At 42.0% G+C, this 19,045-nt stretch overlaps 1 long non-coding RNA gene across 1 annotated transcript; it reads left to right on the forward strand.

Annotated features, from left to right (window-relative positions):
• The first annotated feature begins 4,156 nt into the window (after positions 1-4,156).
• On the forward strand, positions 4,157-5,291 carry LOC124687438. Its single transcript, XR_006998220.1, has 3 exons — positions 4,157-4,486; positions 4,817-4,937; positions 5,038-5,291. It is a non-coding gene; the product is annotated as an uncharacterized LOC124687438 (long non-coding RNA).
• The last annotated feature ends 13,754 nt before the right edge of the window (positions 5,292-19,045 follow it).

Below are 19,045 nucleotides of genomic sequence, written 5' to 3' on the forward strand. Positions count from 1 at the left end.
ACCACCTCCACCACCGGAAGCACCGCAGTTTAACATCGACGCCGCCGCAGAGGAAGAGTCGTGGTGGCGTCGGGCGGAGCGGTGGCGTGCAGAGCGGCGGCATCGGCGGGAGGCAATCGAGCAGCGGGAGCGTCATCGGCGGGAGGCGGCGGCGCGAGCGTCAGCAGCGGGAGACTCCGAAGATGAGGAGAACGTGGCGTGGGAGGAGGCGGCGCTGGCGGACACCATAGCGGCGTTCGACGCTGCCACGGCGGAAGAGGCGTGGCGGCGCCAGGCGGAGGAGATGGGCGAGCGGTGGCGCGTAGAGCGGTGGCGCGTAGAGCGGCAGCGCCTGCACATGGAGCGGGATTTCCAGTACCGTCAATAGCGGGAGGCGGTGGAGCGTCAGCAGCGGCATGCAGTGGAGGAGCGTCAGCAGCGGGAGGCGGCGCTGTCGGCACCGGAGGCGGCCTGGGGGGCGCGGGCGGATGCGTTGGCGGCGCAACTGGAGCCGCAAATGGAGGAGGAGGAGGAGAACGAGGCGGGGGAGGACGAGATGGAGCAGGAGAACGACGACGACGACTTCGAGTGGTCCGATGATGATGGGCCGCATCCGGACGAAGCAGCGGATCAACAACGAGCGCTCGTCGAGTCCTTCTAGTCGGAGAAGAAGCTCCAGCACGACGCTCGTGGCCGCGAAGACGCGCAGATGCGTTGCGCCGTCGAGCTCTCCCTCCAGGCGACGACGCGCTGCTGGAGCAGCGGAATATGGTCTCCACCCTACGCATGGAGAGGGGGCGTGTGCAGCAGGAGCTGCGGCGGAGGGGATGCAACGACGAACGCACCGCCCGGCGGCCAGTAGGCTTGGGTTTTGATGAAATCTAGCCGTTTTCATTCAAACTTTATAATATAATAAATTTGAATGAAAACTTTTATTTTCGTGCACTTATATTTATTTAGGATGGGTATTTCGAGGACGCGGCTGAGGAGCGACGTCTCTCAAACGCGGCACGAACGAAACACGTCCCCAAACACTCGATCCAGCCGTTTGGGAACGTAGTGGAGATGATGTGTTGTCGTCGTGTCATTTCATCTCACCTGAAAAATGAAGAGCGTGTGCGTGTGTGGAAAATAGGTTAATGGAGCTCTTGTTCACCACTTGGCACGGCGGGGAAGAAACAGAGACGTGAGAGAGACTGACATGGACTCTTAGCTAACCTGGACATAACGGATTCTAGCGAACTTGCGTCGAAAGCGACAAAAAAATGATCTCGCTGGCATGAACCCTCTTCAAAACTGCTTTAAAATCTATGAAAATCTTTATTGCACCCATGATATTAAAGAGGGAAGCATGTTAATGAATGCCATGATAAGTTTAATGTGTTAAACATATGTATTAGATGGTTAGGTTGTAGGTATGGAGGAGTCCTCCACCCTACCGTCTCTCTCTCCGTATCCCTCTCGTTCTCTGTAACAACCATGGGCTTGGTCCCTTATATATAAACACGAAACCGTGCAGGTCAAAGCACGTTCGACGCCACGATTTTTATATGGTATCAGAGCGCCGATGACTACTTTTCCAAGATGAAGGGATTTGCCTCCGAATTGGCAGCTGTTGGCAAGCCCCTTGATGACGACGAGCTGGTTGGATATCTTCTTCGTGGACTTGACAAGGATCACTACAATTCTCTCATCACGAACATCAATGGCAAGCCTGACACAACGCTCGATGAATTCTTCGGGCAACTAAGTTCTTATGATATGCGCAATGGCTCTGGTCATGGAGCCCATGAAGGTTTTACCTCTTCTGCCAACATTGCTCGTCGAGGACAGGAGAATGATCGTGATCGTCCACGTGCCCGGAGTCCGGATCGTCGTGACCGTGGTCGCCAGGACTACAGAGGAGGTGGTGGTGGTGGTTTCCGCCGTGACCGCCGAGATGATACTCGGGGTGACCGTGATGATCGCCCTCGACGCCGGACTGATGATCGTCGCCAGGACAGCGGCAAGGGACGCCGTCGTACTGACCGTGCACCAACGCCGTTTGTGGACACTACATGTCAAATCTACAACATCTATGGACATCCGGTAAAGGACTGCTGGTGGCGCTATGGTGATGATGATGACTCTGATGATCGAGGCTCCAAAGGTGACAAGAGTGCCAATCATGCATCATATGGCATCGACACAAACTGGTACTCGGATACGGGTGCCACTGATCACATCACTAGTGAGCTAAGCAAGCTTTCTACACATGAGAAGTACACAGGACATGATCGTGTACGCACGGCAGAAGGTACAGGTATCTAAAGGTATAAATGATGCCCTCCATAGGGGGCTTCACAGCGATTCCAGCTTCGTGGTCGTTGGATGGTGCCTGACAATGGATCTTAACCGTGCATTTGCATTCACCGCACGGTATAAAATAGAGCATCCAGCCCGCAGTGAAACCCTAGCCGCCAATCACCGCGCGACCCTCTCTCCCCAATCCCAGCGTGTCCTCCTTTCCCCAATCCCGTTCGCCCTCTCGCTCGTCTCCACAAGCCAATCGCCCAGCCCAATCCACTCCCGCACCCCGCCTCTCATCGCGCCGCCTCTTCTCGTCCTCCTCAAGCTCGCCGCCCTTGCGCCGCCTCTCCTCTGCTGCACCCGGCCAGGAGCATCAGTGCTAAACAGCAGCTGCAGGAGCGGAAGCTGCTGCCAGCGGTAGGAGGACCACATCCATCCACCTCTGAGGATTCTTCATCCCTGAAGACGCCAACCAGCAGCACATCGGCATGGCCCTCCGCCTCTACTTTGTGAGGTACGTACATGCTCTCCCTCTCTGTCTCTTATTCTCTCTCTCTCTCTCTCTCTCTCTCAGCAGCCTTGCTCTGTAGGGAGGAGCACGGAATGTGCAATATCCTCAAGGTGAACTGCTCCTCGCCCTGCTCGAGGTTGAGGTAAAAGTGGTTCCAAACTCCCCCTCTTTGATTTAACCCCTGGAACATCTCACCTTTGTTTGTACAGATCTGTTTTATCTTTGCATAGAAGGTGTTTGATGAAAATCCTAGATAAGATTAGTAGATTAGTGTATATTTATGCTCCATATAGCTGTTTGCAAACCATGATTCTAATACTCCTAACAATGATTTTAGAAGTAATCTCATAACCATAAAGCCAATATTGTTAAGAATGAAGTTACTGAGATGTTCCCTTCAGCCTCCTCTTCTTTCCTATGCTATATAAAGAGAACCACATAAGGAAAAGGCAGGGGAAAGGTGCAATGAGTTTTTGCTGCATTGTGACAAAGAGATTGGCTATTATTCTAAACTGTCTTTTTTTGATGTGTCATCTTATTTGCAGAAAAAAAAGTGAAGTCTGGAATTAGTAAAGGATCAATGATTGCTAATTATGTAATATAGTTTGCTGCCAGCTTGCATTGACTGGACGTGTGTTTTACCAGTTCAATTATAAGATGCGGTTTCTTATAATCATTTATAGAACTTTTTTGGAGTAAGTTAGTCATCAGTAACGAGATAGCAAAACATGCGCATGGAAAATTGCAGCCATTTGCAGGGTTAGGTCACAGTATTAGTAGTTCTGAAATGTATTCGCTCTAAGAAAATATCAAATTACAAGTGTTGCAGAAATATAGATATACCAGAGACTAGGTGAGGGACACTTGATGCTTGGAGGAAGTTTTATTTTTGCTAGCTGCACATAATTTTTTTCCAAAAATGAAATAGATATACATATCCCTATCTTTGTATGTACATTAGTCATTAGATTTCAGCATGCTATGTGAAGTTAAGAAGTCAGTACCCATCTGCACAGATCCTTGAAATAAACATGTATACTTTATCCTAATACTCAAGGCACATTCTTACTGCACATGTGAGCTCACTTAACAAGGTCAGTGGAATGGTGGATCCGTTGGCTTTGCATACAATTTTTTCCTGGGTCCTAGAAAGATTTTGAAATACAGTGGCTACTACTTGATTTGTTAGGGAAGCATGGTCGCAATGCTCATGGAATTATGTTTTGTAACATCGCCAAGAAACTATAACTCATCTTTCCCGAATTGAATTTATTTGTAGTTGCACAATTGCATACCTGCAGTGGTTATGATTTAAGATTTTGGATGTGTGGTTAAAATTTATTAGCAGAGGCTAATTATACTAAATATTCAGTATTTCAGTTTCTTTGTGAATCAGTTCAGCATTAGTAGTGGAATTTCTAGCCAGAATCTTGCTCTTCACGCTGGTAAAGGTTAGACCTTTCTGGTTCGAACCATAGAGATAATTGGGATGTGTCTTCTTTTCTAGAAAAGTATACTTGCAGCTATATCCTCTCATTCAATTGTTTTATGTGTTGCAAAATTATTTAAGTAATGAAAAGCACAATTTAGTTATCTTCTATACTGCAGATTTTATATTATTTCATTAGCATAAAGATGGAAATGCAGGTTCATGGAGAACACTAGGTGGATTTGCTCGCAGTTTTGGACATGGACCTCATCTGTAAGGTAAGGATTTAAAGGTCTAACTCGAATCTTGGTTATTTTTTTGAGTATGTACTTTCCTCCCATAGTTTTGAGAATTAAATCTAAAGGTGGTTGAAACTGTATATGAGTCTCTTACCTTAAGAATGCAAGGCGCCAATTAGCTTGAGGTGATAGATAATATCTCATGATCAATACATTTGCTTCTTTGGTAGCATGTTACTGCCTATTTTTCGGATCTTCTTGAGTTGTAATTATAGGAAATAGTCAGTTGACTAATTATAAATCTGTTTCAGAAGGCCTTTAGGTTTCACTAAACAGGCATTGCCTAGATGGTTTTTCCTTCCACTGCAGTGGGCCGCATGATACCGTCAGATGTACTAATAATCTCTAAGGTGGTCTCTTTATGCGATTCTAAGTGCACTATGTTTCTCACTTTGTAAGTACGACTCCATCAATCCAAAAGACGTGCACAGTGAGTGCTTCCGCTGTGTTAAAGTGGTGGTTAGTTATGTTTTTCTTGCTCACCCATTTATATAGCTAAATGTCTTCTTGATCCTGCTTTGGTTTTGTAGGTTACATGATAGGGTTCCTGCTATCCATGATGTTTCTCTTCCAGGTCAGACGAATGCTAAGATTAGTGCGCAACTTGACGTTGAGACAGAGACAAGATGGTATCTCTAAATATCTGGGACCACATGGTTAGCACCTACAGTGCTATGTTCTGATTATTGTATATGTCTATTACTGAAGGCAACTTGACTTTGAGACAAACACAAGATGGTAACTCTAAATATCTTGAGTCTTCCTCACTGAAATTATCTATTTTTCCTCTATTCCTTTTATAATCACCTTGCCTGCTTGCTTAATAAAATAGCGTGGTCACAAACAAATAAGATGGGTTTATGTGCATGGTCGACCTTCTATTGAGATCACAAAGAATCTCTTTGTTGTAGCCACTAAGAATCTCTTTGTTGTAGCCACTAAGAACACCTGAACATATGTTACTATTTTGTATATCTTGTGTTGTTTAGTGGAAGAAATAAAGAGAACCAATTTTCGTGATTGATTTGTAGGAAATCTGGAACATCGGTATTGATATGGAAAAGGTTGGTTTGAATGCATTGTAATGCTTGAAGCTCTCATTGGGCTTATTTTATCCTCCAAACGATATCCGAAGCAATCAAGTTTGCCAACTACAACAACGGCAACCATGTGTTTGATTTGTTGGAAATGGACGTGGGACATAGGCCCCGGAGATCAATGGCGACGAGGAGCAGCTGCTGGTCCTCGTTGCGGCACTTGCGCTCATCTGACAGTGAGTGACGTTCAGCCAGTACCAAGGTAAATGCCTCCTTCTTCCTCGCTCTGCACTCATGTCGGTTCTTCTTTGTGAATCATTTTTCTATCAATCTTATTTTGGCATCACCAAATTGCTCACCTAGAATTTTCTTGCAGTTATCTATCTTCTTATTTAGTTGATGAAGTTGTAAGCATGTGTTACCGTGTGCTATCTTCTTATTTGCGGTTTCTACCTCAACATCAGCCCGACAAACACAATGACATGGAAGCAAGGTAAGATGCTTTATCCAATGATTCTTGTTCATATAATTAAGAGTAAGTTGTAAGAGCTGAATCTGAGGGAAAGGGTAAGTACCATCAGGTACAGTTAAAGAAAAATGGGCTTTGCACAAAGAACGTCAAAATTCATGTCTCTGAAGCAATGCGTTGCCTCTATCTTTATGTATATAAGCAGCTGGTAGCTTAGATATACATAATTGAGTTTATCTTTCAATAGGTATGGCCTAACCCTGTATATGGAGAAATGGTAGGTGTTGCATCATGCATGTTGTAACTTTCAGATGACAATAACGAAATAATATGTTGTCTTAAAGACTATAATAATCTTTCAGTGTATGTTCTTATCCATGAGGAACAGTTGGGTTCCAGTTGTGTCCACACTTGCATTATGTGTGCTTCAGGTAGCTAACTTAGTTTTATTTTATTCATTAACTAATGTATTGCAGGTGCAATTATTACTGCTGCTGTTGTCCTCACTTTGTAAACACTACCTCTTATGCGTCTTTTATTTTCAAGGAGAATTATCGCCGTTATTGTGTGTATAGCAGGTAAGGCATTATGTTTCAGGGTTCTCTTTGGACAATCCTTTCTGATCTTTTTGTAGGTTATTACAGATTTATTATATGGTGTTTGGTTGTGTAAAATTTACTTAATTATGTTGTTGACCGAAATGAATCGATATACTATCTATGATCTTTGTATAACTATGTGATTCAGCCACTAACACTGTTTTCTATAGATATATATATGTAGACATTGTTGTTGAGCTATCGGTGATGTTACTGATCGGACTGGGATTTGGTCCAGCATGCCAGGTGCCTCATTCTTCTCCGTGTTTCCTCTAAGAAACACATCCTTTTTCCCCTGAAATTGAACGGTACATGATCTAGACAGTTTGGTTGTATGGTGTTATGTGTTCTCATTGTTTCACTTTTCTTATGTCCGAAATTGACAAAAGTGTCTTTGGGCGGGAGGATCAAGTGATCACCAAAATATTTCTTCAGGTAGAAGAGCCCCTTACCAATTTAATGTTCTAAACTTGTATTACCAGGAGCTCTCCTTTATACTTTAGTCCTTAATTTCTCACTGTAACAAATCTTTCACTTTCATGGTGTTGTATGATTAAATGGTAAGCTCTATTTTAGCCATGCCCGAGGTGTGCTACTGTTATATTGGGCACTGATGGTGTGCAGCGGCGAGTTCTCATAATGCTTCCTATTAGGTTAAAAAAGACAACTTTGCTACTAAATTGATAAATTTTCGATGTTGTAGACCCTTCACGCTTGAAAATAGCAAGCCCCACCAAATTTGATAATGAAGACTTCCAGGTGACTCCTAATATTGAAGTAAATGATTTTTCTAGCTCTTTACTAATTTTCCAGTTCCTGTGAAGCATGTCTGTCAATCCACTATAATCAGATCTTGCCCTGTATTAAATTTACAGTTTCTTGTGAAGCATTTCTATCAAACCATTATAATCAGATCTAGCCCTCTCACTTACATGGGTACATAGTTACATCAGAATCCTTGCGTACACAGCTGCATACATGGTAGAAACAAACTATCAGGAATATAAACCGAACTTGATGCTTTTCATTGATTGAGACAAAGTTACAGTAGAGATTACAGTAGACAAGCTTAGTAGTCGCGTTGAGCTTGTTCTAGCCATTGCTGCCACAGTTCAAGTGATGACTGCCAAAAAAATTGGTATGATTCCCTCGCCTCCATGGCGTTGGTGCCAAAGTTCCCCAAGCCCCTGGGTACTCCCTCACCTCCATGGCGTTGGCATGCCGCCGATGGACGACCATGGAGTTATCCACCCTCAAATAAGAATTTAGATGGAAAAGGGATACATCAGTTTGACTTAATCATCAAAGTGTTAGGTATCCTTGTGCATCAATTCTTGCCAGATTTAGAGTTGGCATCCCGTGTGCATAAAAATGCATGTGTCATCACAAACAGGACACATATAAAACTAATGTAATGTTCTAATCAGAAATGGAAATGAAGTTAGGAGCTTAGTAATTGGATGATAATAAAGGTCAGGTGAGGAAGGAAACGATTTGGTTAGCATTTATGTGCACATTCTAGATCATAGCATATAAGAATCTGTGTACCATAAGTCAGGTTTAGGTTCATGCCTTTTTAACTAAGCTGATTGTACCATGTGCAAAATCTAATTGTATACTAAGTATTGGTCTGTAGAGATATGTGATTTGCGACATGAGAACCGTCTTGTATATTCCACCAAATTCACTTCCTGTTAGTATATCTATGATTGCTGGTGCACATGCGAGTATGTTCTGGCTGTGCCAGTTTAATTGCAGATCTCTGAAAAATACAGTGACGTATTCGGAAACTTGAAAACTATTGTGGTGTCGTTTGGCAAATAAGTGGGGAATTCACACTTGCTTGTCTAATCTAGGAATGTAGGCAAGAGCTAAAACAGAACCATAGGATCAGGTTCGGGACATTTTGTCATAGCAGACTGTAACCTATGCATATCTCTGAATTTACAAACTACAGTGCACACTGTCCTGAAATTCAAAACTCCTGTGTTGTTCTTTTGTTATAAGTTCATTGCATGCATTCCCGTGTAAATAAGCCCAGACTAATAATCGTACACCGAAGAACTATTTTCAGAAGTAGCGTGTGTACTTCAGTACCACAAAACTAATTTAAATTTTCATGTAAAATGATCATCTGACAAACCTTCCTCTCACTGCCTCAAAAAATAAACTGTATTATACATTATATAAAAGTGTGTCCTAATGAGGCACTCTCCGTGATTTGGTTACTGTTTCGTAGCGTTTTCACCTCCCGCGGTTTCTTCTGGTGCTCCCACATGTTCAAGTTGCCGGTCAGGTCTCCTGTTTTGTGCGCATTCTGTTTCAGGTTTCTCTTTATTTTTTGCGATGCCTTCCCTTGGTTACCGGTTGGCATTGGATCCTTCCCGCGAAAATAAACCAGATTATATGGGAGCATGAGGGGGAGTGCACATATGCATTTCAAGGTTTTGCTTTCAGTTATCTCTTTCCACATTCTTGTGCTTCCTTTGGCTTTGGTAGCACGATAATTCTTTAAATCAAATATACAAACCCAAGCCCTATGGTTGCTAATACATTGTTCAGTGTTCAGGTCACCAACTGCTGCAAAACAATATTGTGATTTACTCTGTCATGATATTGAAAATAGTTGAGGGTCCATTATGTCCTTATCTGATCAGATCGGTGATTAAAGCATTCTTTCTTTCCAGAAAGCTACATACTTTGTTCTGCTTCCCTTTATTAAATCCTCATGTTTAGCTCTTTGCATGATTGTTCATGAAGCATTAAATGATTCTCAAAAAGTATTGATAGTTGGATAGGTTTTACGTGAGATGTTGATCAATTGGTGTGGCCTTCAGTATTCCATTTGTATTGCAGATTTGGTAAATGATGTAATAGCCCTAAAAGCCTTGGTTATGATGATTAGTGTTTTCATTGTATATTCTCCATCGGGAGCATGGGAATTGATTGGTCATCTCTAGATGTGTTAGTTCACATATATACTCATCCCATTCTTCTTGCATATTCTATGCATGTACCCTGTCTATTCTATTGATTAATGTAACTTCATTCCTTTGTTTTCCAGGGTTTATTCTTTACAGGAAACATCAATCTTCCTGCTAATTCTACTAATGTGTGAAGTACAACTATAGTTTAGATCGTCTTACTGCGACCTTATGTAAGGTTTTGGTTAATAGCTGGTTCTATGTTATGGCACCTTCAGTAGTTTCTTTTATGTACATTGTGCTGCTCTGTAAAGAAGACTATCACTTATCCCATCCATCTTTGTACACTTACCGTTGTAACCAGCTCACTTAGTAATGCTCATGGTCTCTCTATATTTTAGCTTATTCATATGAGCACAAAATTCAGTAGTTCGAGCAAACTGACGAACACAATTCAGAACATCACATTACTTTATTTAGTTAAACAGAAGAATTGAGAACTAATCGATACAATCAGCTAGCACAAGCGAAGGAAATCTTAACTCTCCTAACTGAAGCGAAAGGAACATACCAGCTTGCCTCTGACCAACTCTGCTCCACCCAGGTCAGCTGGTAGCAGATCATCTTGATTCACCTCTTTGTGCTCTCTTCCCAGCTGCTAGAAGCGAGATACCCTTCTCCCCTTCTTCTCTGTGGCCTTTGTCCCAAAGAGCTAGATCTCGATCGGCGGAACGCACCGACTAAACAGTGGTGCTCCCTTCTTCTCTACTTACCTTCTGACGATTCTTTATTTTGACCACCTGCTTCTTCTATTTTCTTCTCATTGTTTCAACCAGAAATGGTCCTAAGGAAAAAAGAAGTACACAGGAAAACACTATTAGAAAAATGTGAATGAAAAAAGAGAAAATGATTAGAATCGATAAGTCATGTACGAACCAAAATAGTTAGATCGGCACAAGCCAACAACATTGTCTGTTAACCAACCCAACGGGTAAAAGGGCCAAATATCATTGCTACTGGGAGTTTATATTACTTATCATCTTACGCCTAACAAATACTTCGATCAATCTCTTAACTATAACTCTTCCAATCCAGCACCATGCAAACCATCAAATGTAAACCGGGAAGAAAATAGCTCTAATTATGCATGCTAAAAGGTAACACCACGAACAAACCGTAGGTAGCTTATGTAGATATATGTTCCTTTTTTTTGTTCCTTTATAACTTTTATTGCTCTTAAAAAACCCATAGAGTATTAGTTATTGTAATATATTCCTCTACTTTGTTATTCCATTTGTTTTATCCTAATTTTATCATATTGACTTTGTTTTGTAAAACCTAAAAACCATATTGTCAAGTTTTCCACCCGAGTTTCGACGCTGTCATACAAACTCTTAATCGGTACGAATTTCACGGGATCGTGCGCCAAGGCGCACATCTAAATCTAGTCTAACGTTATATATGATGCCCCCCATAGGGGGCCTCACAGCGATTAGCGCTTCTGGGCCATTGGATCTTCTCAGCAGGTGTCTCATCCGTTCATTCGGGCTAGCAACACGTCACAACGGTATAAAAGGAGACATTCGACGGGCGGAAACCCTAGCCGCCGGCCCGCCAATCCCCGAGCGGGCTCGTCCTCCCCAATCCCCTCGCTCGCGCCTCCTCCCCCAATCGCTCGCGCCCGCGTCTCACCTCGAGCTCTGCCTTGACCTGCTTCCTCCCTCCTTGAGCTTTGCCTTCCCCTTCCGCAAAAATAGCATCGCAGGTGGAGGCGTTGGCGCGGCGCCGCCGGTGGTTTCGCGGGTGCGCTGGGGCGCCGCTGCCGGTGGAAGCGCGAGCAGCGCCGCCACGGCTACCCACGGAGGCTTGTCGCGGTGTCACGGGCGCGCGGGAGCGGCGCCGCCAATCATCTTCCTCCTCTCTGCGAGCGGACAAACTCATCCCTGCGGGCAAGGCCGAGCAACCACCGATCCCGCCGTTGGCCGTGGGGAGAGGGCGTAGCTCAGGGAGATGGCGACGGCAACTGCGACCTCCCGCGCGGCTGCAGAATGCGAGCTCTACAGGGCGACGGCGGTTGGTGGCGCCGGGAGGGTTCCGGCGGTTGGTAGCACCGGCGGGCAGATGCTTCGTCTTGGGCCAAGGTTTGTTGCTTACAGAGAATAGAGCCATGCCCGTACTCACCCGTCGCTCCACCCTGCTCCTTCTCTACTCCCTCTCCCTCCTTTTCTATAATTCCTTGAGATTGAGGCCTCCACATCACAACAGGTTGGGGGAGAGCAGGCTGCGTCCTCAACTACGGCGGAGGCTACCACGAAGTCGCTTGGTCCGGCATGGCCATGGTGGTGCACTCCTGGGATCCCATCATCTGCAAAGGTAGATCTCATGACCCCAAACAAGTAATTTTCCATTACCTTTTTATTTGGTCACTCGCACGATCTGTTCGATGAAATGGCAGAAGGTTCCAAGTAGAAATTTCTGAATTTTGCAGGTTGTAAATTTTGTTTGCTGGTATGGTGTTTGACAAAATGCCAAAACCAACAGCATGCTCTTCTTCATGGTAGGAATGGTTTGAAGTAGAACAAGTGACACATATTCTTTATATTTTTATGATGTGAACCAATTGATGATTCACTTCGCTTTCTCTTTTTGAACAACAAGTATACTTTCAGCTGATGTATAATTTACATCTTATTTGTAGATTTATTTGCCTCATCTAATACACAGACATATATACATGGACTCCTCTTATTATATCCAGACAGCAAATTGTATCTTCACCCTTTCACCGAAATATGCAATCTTATTGCCTGGTTTATTGGCATAACATGATTATGGCACACAAGGTTAATCTACACTTCTGTTTTAAAGGTATTTTCAACTCTGTGCGTCCCTAAGATTTCTGAATGTCATCTCACTCTTTTACAGGGTTTGTAGGTTTTATTATTTCCTTCATTTATTTGACAGTTCCAGGCTTACCTCTCTGAAATAACTTCCTTCATATTAATTTGCACCTGCAATGGAAGACATGATTTTTTGCTTTCATCGTCGAGCCGAATAGAGCCGTTGCCGCAAACTTGATTGGAGATCATCAGGTTCTCTCTCTTTCTCAAAAGGAACAATGAAAATATCATCCTTTCTTGTGCAGATCCATTTTTACCAGTGCTTACAAGGTGCATGATGAAAATCCTAACTAAGATTACTGTGTACGCTTTTTAAAGAGAAGCAAATGGAGCAGGCAGTGACCTTTCGACGGCGAAAAAATACGGGTTGGGTGCCACAAGATTTGTTGTTTGTGGTTACAATGTCAATTTGGTCATGTTTCTTGACTTTTGATTTTTTACAGTTTGTTGTGTCACCCCGTCTAAAGATGCCCATGGCTGCCGTCCACCTCATGTGAGGTGGGCAAGCACTTTGTCCACATTTTTCTATTTCTCCCCAATGAAGCATAAGAACTGTCATATATAGTTTTTCTCATAAGCTCTAAACAAAGGCAATGAGCAACAAAAACACATATGCTGATTCCAAATTTAGCTTAGTAATATAGCTGGTTGCAAGATAATATATATGGTGTTTTTCAATAATTCAGGTGCAAACCTTTTATGTGCTAGGAATTATAGTAGCTAGCAATAAGCCAGATTTTCTTGCGATCTTACCTTAGTTGTATTTCATATCAGATGCAACCATCAGGTTTATCTTGGCTCTACTATGCTTAATTAAGTGGCTCAGGTTCTCATGATTATTGGGCCTTCTACGGGATCATGTTGCCATTTCATTGAGGTACCTGGCCGCCCGTATCAGCTTCTCAACCGCAAGCACAAAGTCTCTCTTATGAATCTGATGGGCTCATTTTTGTTGTACGACCTGCTCAATTCTTTGTTTCAGTTCATATCGGGTTATTCTGCGGTGCCGGGTTTCTTGTAACTACTCTTGGTTGGGTGCTAAAGTACTACATAAGTCTAAGTATAAGAATTATTTTACGAAGTCTATGTAATGCATTATATATACCTCCATTTATATAAGATTATTCATTTGTTTCTCTTGAAACAAAGAGCGATGAGGGGTGGTGTCCACTTCCATCTGCTATGTTACTTGAATAGGATTTATACAATTTATTTGTGCCTTTCATAAAATCACACTTTGTTGGAGTTCATATAAATATGCTTATTTATTATACAATATAAAGATGGGTTAACCTATCATTGTTCTGGTAACTTGGTTTGGTACTTGTTCTTTTTACCAGGAAATAGAAAAAATGTTGGTGGAATAGTATATGGAGCATGTAAGATATAGATAGTTTTGGAGCATTACTATTTAAAAACTATCCGATATACTTGTTTTGCGCCTTAATTTGGTTTCCTTATTTTGGATACATGTACAACCAAAGGGGTCAGTAGCTACATGCGGAAATGCCAACATTTTGCATCATGTTCTATTTCTCAAATAAAGATAAAAAATACAGTGGTTATGTAGTTGGACATGCTATCTGATTGCATGATCCTTCTAGAGCAGCTCCCTTTCCTAGCCCCTTGATCAGCGTATATGCTAGATCTGTTTTTATTATTGGCATACTGCTATATGCATAATTCCTTTTGGTTAGAGAATATTACCAAATGATATGTATTTTCACGGAGTTCGAAATTATATAGGGCCAGGTTTTTCCTTCCCTCCATGATTCATGTTTGAGAAAATGGTTTATTTCAGTCCACCTAAAGGAACAAAGTTTGCGTGTTCTATCTGATCTAATGGTAAGAACTTATGGCATGATTTTTCCCCTTTACTTCTCTTGATTTGTTCCATTTCTTACAATCTGCGCTGCCCTAGGTTCATTGTTTCTTCTTACAAAATCTGAGGCCTCACTCAAGGCTCAAGGAGGTTGAGGCACTGGCAATGCCCTCACCGGAGCTACTCGTGTGCGGTCTGAACCCTACAATGGCATACAAGTAAGGTACCAACTGCCACTATAGCTCATGTTACAACCTTCTACTTTGTGCCTACGCTTAGTGCTATCTAACTCTATTTTTCAGATTACTGGTAACTATTTTTCTCTCAATAATTGGTTGTTTGTCCTAAGAAAATCGATGCAGACTGTATGCTCTGTATCCATGTTGACCTGATGGTTCTCAAATTTAACTTTTGTTGCAATTAGTCTTCATCTGCATCCATGAGTTTGATTTTGAGCTTTTTGTACAGTTACATGTTTTAAATCAGTAGAAAAATCCGTGGTGAATATATGACTTATAATGTCCATTGCATGTACTTGTACCATTACAAGACGTCTGTATACTGTTACAATGTATATTCATGTTGTCGGCATATGACAACAGAGTTCCTGTGAGCGGCTAGGCCTTATTGGAGTTTAATCATGTTAGTATACATGTAAACATGATAAATGAGATATAAATGGAGTTCTAAAATTAATTTTAGGTGAAAAATCTGCTCCATAGTTCAAGGTTCATCACTTAAAATCAATAGTTATTGTCCTACAATGTTCCTATCTGACCTTTGGTTTGGGTATACATGGTAGAGACTCTAGAAGTGGTGGTTTAGTTTTGGCTGGTTTGGCAGCACAACATAACTCTTCCAATGAACCAATTTGGCCTCTGCTGTTAACTTATTACCTAAGTGTGTTTGCATTGTAGATTTTTATTTGCTTACTATGAATTATACATCATTACTAATTCTTATAATCAAATAAATATTTTCTTTCAGCTAAGATGTTTATATATTTCTTGAATGTTGCATGATATTGTGTTCATCTGTCTAGCATCCCTTTGGGTTTCCTCATGGACAGAGGTAGTTCTCATCACATCATGAAATGACCCATTCTATCTTCATTTCCGGTTGCGCAACATGTGTATGATGAAAATTTCAAATGTTATTGTTCTTATAGGTCTGTGAGTGATGGAGTTGGCGGCGTAGGAGCTGGGCTGGTAGCCATGTCTCCCAAGCCACCTCTCCCTGCTATATTATTTGCTTGACCTTGCCGCCTCCATCCCCTGCTCCATCACGGGGAGTTCGTGCCACTGCTGCTTCTTCGCTATGCCCCTGCCTTTCTCAACCATGCGGAGGTCGCCTCACCACTGCTTTTTTGGTATGGCCCTGTCCTGCTCTCCCTCCCTGATATAACGATGTTTAAGTGATGGGCGTATGGTGCTCTTGAAGGGGATGTATACGGTGTTTTGATCCGTAGGATGCGCTAACCAGGAAATAATCTATGTCCCTGCACTTTACATAGGCAACTTAATTAAGCAAGAACTTTCCTAACTTTCCTGATCCATATTATCTGGTTAGATAACAGATCTGTTATGTTGGTGGAAATGATGGTGGCTAAATTGAGCTGCCCTTCTTCGATAGCATGGTTAAGGATATTATTAGTAAGCCACTATCATTTTCGTTACGCCTGCAATTTCCGTGCATCAGTCAAAATAGAGATTGCTGCTCCTTTTCCTTGACGGCCAAATTGTTGCTCTTTATTTGATAGGGAGCCTAAAAAAATAACTTATCATTTGTTGCTGTGGTTATAAATCCTATAGCTACATTGCAGGTATGAGAACCAGGATGGGAATGCTATATATATAGGAGGTATTTTCCCTCCCAATGTTTGACTTTTCTTATATATCATTGCAGCTATGGGATCATTTGATCTTTTTGTTGCCATTGTTTTCAAGGTTTGCATGCAAGTGTTGACTGACATTGTCAGAGTAAAATTAGTTGTAGCTAATATGAGGCGCATTGTCAGAATTTATCCTCAACCTTGATCAATTTTCTTATATGGTCTTTTCTTTTGTGTATACATGCAACATTCTTGTTTCTTTACCCCATATGTTTAAGACTTGCTTATTTTGGTCAAACAGCTTATTTCAACACTCCAGCCTACTTTCAAAAATCATGGTACTTAAGTTGATAGCACCCCACGTGAGAAGTACAAAGCCCAAAATATCTAACCATTTCGTTTGACTTATGCAGGTCACCACCTGCTACATCCATTTATCTTTGTTTATGCTGCTGAGTAGAAATTCTCAGTCTCAACAACCATTCTCATGGATTGTGTGAAGCAAAACTAAAGTAGGAAGAATTTTAGAACAATAGAGAAAGGACTAATAATGAAAACGGTCAGCAAGGTAGCATATTGTTTCTTTCATTCAAATGGAGGGAGATTTAGTAGCTTCATTGCAAAAAGTTAGTTAAATAGAATATGTTAGGTCAGTAAGGCTTCATACGTCTTTAATGTCATTGTCTTGAAATTCCTTAAATGAGGTAGCACTTGAAAGTTCAATGTATGATTCAGGAAACGATAACGAATAACATGCCATACCAGCGGCCCGGCCCTGTGTATTGAAGAGCAATGTTTTTCTTTTCTTCAAACTTATCTTGCTATCCCACTGCTACCTGTAGTATATCATCCTACATTCTTTAACTGCTTAATTATCATCAATTTATATCAAAGCTTAACATAGCGTTGTAGTGGTGTGAAAGGCGGGGTCATGTTGTAGGAAGCCAATATATTATCATTTTTCCACCTGATTTTTATCGATGTTATATAAAATATAAATTGTTGTGAATTTCACGGGATCGTGCGCTAAGGTGCATAACAAAATCTACGGATACTATACACCCGCTCCTCCCCAGTGACGAGACGCACCTGCTGGCCGCCAGCCCAGTTTCCCCTCTCCCTTGCTATCAAGCTGCCTAGCAGACTCCTGTCTTCTATCTATGATTACTGTTATCTCATAACCATGTCTTCGCACCTATGAGTAATATATTTTTCTACTTGACACTTATAATTTGTAGTGTGTTTAATCCATGATATAGAAAATGAAATGGATTATTATTCACTCTTTATTTGATGCTCGCTTATCCTCGATGTTTACAAATGGATACGAAAAAAATATTAACATAAATTTTACGGGGTCGTGCGCCAAGGCGCACATCTAAATCTAGTGCATATTAGTCACATTGGGCATTCAAAATTTACACATCCTCTTGGTTCCTTTCATCTTAAAAATGTCCTACATGTACCCAGTGCATCAAAAAATCTTCTCTCAGTTCATAAATTCACTCTTGATAACCATGTATTTATTGAGTTTCACCCTTTCTTTTTCTTGATCAAGGACATAAAGACACGAAGAACTCTGTTTAGGGGTCCCTGCTATGATGGTCTCTATCCCTTGCTGCCTATGTTCCATGAGACCTCCAAGCTCGCCTACATCGCAATAAAGCCGTCATCCTCTACATGGCATCGTCGTTTAGGTCATCCATCTTCTTTTATAGTTCAACAAGTTCTTAGGAAGAATAAAATAGCTTACACCCTAGAAAGCACTCCATATGTGTGTGATTCTTGTCAATTAGCCAAGAGTCATCAACTACCATACCCCATATCCACTAGTGTTTCTACTCCTCCTTTAGAGCAAGTGTTCTCTGATGTATGGGGCCCCGCTCCTCTTTCTGTGGGAAAACATGCCTACTATGTAAGCTTCATCGATGATTTTAGTAAATTTACATGGATATATTTGCTCAAAAAGCGTTCTGATGTTTATCAAGCTTTTCTCAATTTTCAACAATATGTTGAACGCAAGTTTGATAGGAAAATTGTTACTATGCAAACTGATTGGGGTGGTGAATATGAAAAATTAAATGGTTTCTTTCAAAAGGTTGGCATTACACATCATGTCTCTTGTCCTCATGCTCATCAACAAAATGGTTCAGCTGAAAGAAAACACCGTCACATTGTTGAGGTTGGTCTTGCCTTACTTGCTAATGCCTCTATGCCTCTTAAGTTCTGGGATGAAGCTTTTCTCACAGCCACTTTTCTTATCAATATTCTTCCTAGCAAAGTCCTTGATTTTGAATATCCAACTGAGCGTCTTCTGAACATCACACCTAATTATGATGCTCTTCGCACTTTCGGTTGTGCTTGTTGGCCTAATCTTCGCCCCTATAATAAACGCAAACTTGCTTTCCGCTCCAAACAATGTGTTTTTCTTGGCTATAGCCCTCTTCACAAGGGTGTTAAATGTCTTGATGTATCAACTGGCCGTGTCTATATTTCTCGAGATGTTGTCTTTGATGAGAATGTCTTTCCTTTTGCTGCCATGCATCCAAATGCTGGTGCTCGTCTAAAACAAGATATCTTGCTTCTTCCATCCACCATAACCCCTTCTCAAGATGATGATGCTAATTTTGATGACCCTATTGTGCCTATTGTGTCTTGTACTAATGTGTTGCAGGATGGAGAAGCAGCAGAAAAAAAAATGTACCGAAAACAGAGTTGAAAACTGTCCACAACCTTCGGAAAACCGGGTATCATCACATGTGGCGGAAGATGATGAAATTCGTCCGGAGCACGAGGAGGAACATTCCTCTGTTCTGTCTGATCCCGAGGCAGCTGACTACGAGGAGGATTTGTCTGATCCCGAGGTGGATGCTCCTGCTCCTGACGATACTCTGCAGCACTTCGGGCCGCACGCTGCGACCACGCGCTCGCCCGTGCATGCTGCTCGCTCCGCGCC

Source organism: Lolium rigidum, chromosome 2, assembly GCF_022539505.1.
Source record: "Lolium rigidum isolate FL_2022 chromosome 2, APGP_CSIRO_Lrig_0.1, whole genome shotgun sequence".
Lineage (NCBI taxonomy): Eukaryota > Viridiplantae > Streptophyta > Magnoliopsida > Poales > Poaceae > Lolium > Lolium rigidum.